The sequence below is a fragment of the Alligator sinensis genome, unplaced genomic scaffold (assembly GCF_000455745.1).
Source record: "Alligator sinensis unplaced genomic scaffold, ASM45574v1 scaffold103_2, whole genome shotgun sequence".
Taxonomy (NCBI): Eukaryota; Metazoa; Chordata; order Crocodylia; family Alligatoridae; genus Alligator; species Alligator sinensis.
The window spans coordinates 912,083-913,773 of NW_005842166.1; the positions used below are offsets into that span (position 1 = coordinate 912,083).

Below are 1,691 nucleotides of genomic sequence, written 5' to 3' on the forward strand. Positions count from 1 at the left end.
GGCCTGCATATCAGCAACCATTCTTGGTATCAGCCGATATGGCTCGTTAATAATCGGCCATCTGTATCGGCCCAAAAAATCTTTATTGCTGCACTTGTATTGAAGATTGGGTCATGAGTATCTTTTAAGGTGGGTGGTCAGAAAGTAGAAGCCAGCTTTGAAAACCTCGGCTTATAGGCATTGGGCATATTCCCCTAAATATCTGTTTCTGAGATCCTTGAAATTTTACCCATGGTCATTCATGTCATTCATGTCAGTCTGTCTTTCATGTAAGACAGACTGGAGGAATATGAACTGACAGAAGAAAATGAGTATGGTTGGGATACTGGCCATCCAGTGCAGGATTCTGGTTAGATGGACCTCTTATAGTGCGTTGGGTATGTACTGGTGGTATAGTGTTTGGTCCTTGTACCCAAGTCTTGCACAAATAATCCTGTGTTAAGATGAGGGTGGGAGAAAGGCAAGGCTCATTTGAGACTGCTCTTGCAAATATCTCTCTTCACACCTCAGAGTGAATGGCAGTTAGAAATTGCCACTTCCCCAGTTGCCCGTTTTTCTTGGCATTTTCTGACCTTTCCCAATTTTACCTGCTACTGCAAACATTTAAACATCTACCTTTTTATGAAAGAAACTGAATTGAAATGCTGCTGAAACAGGTCTCTTTTGAAAGAGTAAATTGGCTCCTGGGATAAAAGGCCAAGGGAAAGGGCCTAGGTAGGTAGCCCATAGATCTTCATTTTTTTTTTTTTTTAATTTAAAAAAAAGGAAAAAAGAATCAGGGAATAGAAAAATCTTCAGTAAATACTGGTGTTTTCCTAGGATGGTGGTTTTCTACCTTTTTTAAGTCATGGCACCCCTCTCCAACTTATCTGAATTCAGCGACGCTCCTGGTTGAGAACCACTGTTGCTGCTGTCCCAGTTTACCTCCGCAGTTCTCAACTGGGTGCTGCTGCCACCAGGTAAAACTGCCTTGTGCACGAGGCACTGGGAAAGGAGAGAGCACTTGTGCCACTGCCCGTCTCATGAGTGTGTTCTGATAGGTCTCTAAAGCGGGCAGGAGAGCCCACTTGTGCTAGAGCTCTTCCTGGTCTGACCCGCACAGCATCTCCCAGAAAGGTGCACGATGTGGATGGAACTGTCCCGTGTGCTCTTGTTTCTGGGAGGAGTGTGTGTGGAACGGGGACTGCTGAGAGGGGGAAAAAAGGGCTGGGGCACAAGCTGGCTTTTCTGCCTGCTTTAGTGTGATCCAAGAACCCAAATAAGAGCGTGCATGTGCCACAGCCCTCCCAGTGTGCAAGACACTTTTACCTGGCTGCTATTGTGGTAGCGGTGGCATCCCTGGAGGGGAAGCAGGGGGTCTCGTAGCACACTGGTTGCGAACTGTTGTACTGGGATCTATTTTTCATAGTGGAAGGATGTTATGTAAAGACCACATCATCTTCTAAAGCAGTGTTCTTTTTGTTTTTTTCTAAAGTGCACACTGAATAGTGCTACATGCACGCTGTTTTACGTTAGATAAAACAGCAGTTTCCATGTTCTTTCTTGTTTTGTATAAAAATTACATTTTTTTTGGCAGAAAAAAATTAAACTTTTGTTTACCTTTTGGAACCTGATTACTCTTTAAATGGACAGTTTTGAAGCAGCAGAGTTTCTGTTTAAATAATAACAGTACCCAATAGCTGCTCCTCCCC

At 43.9% G+C, this 1,691-nt stretch overlaps 1 protein-coding gene across 1 annotated transcript in view; it reads left to right on the plus strand.

The window, feature by feature from the left end:
- RAB11B (RAB11B, member RAS oncogene family) overlaps positions 1 to 1,691 on the plus strand; it is a 21,729-nt gene that overhangs the window by 9,023 nt on the left and 11,015 nt on the right. The window lies entirely within an intron of this gene.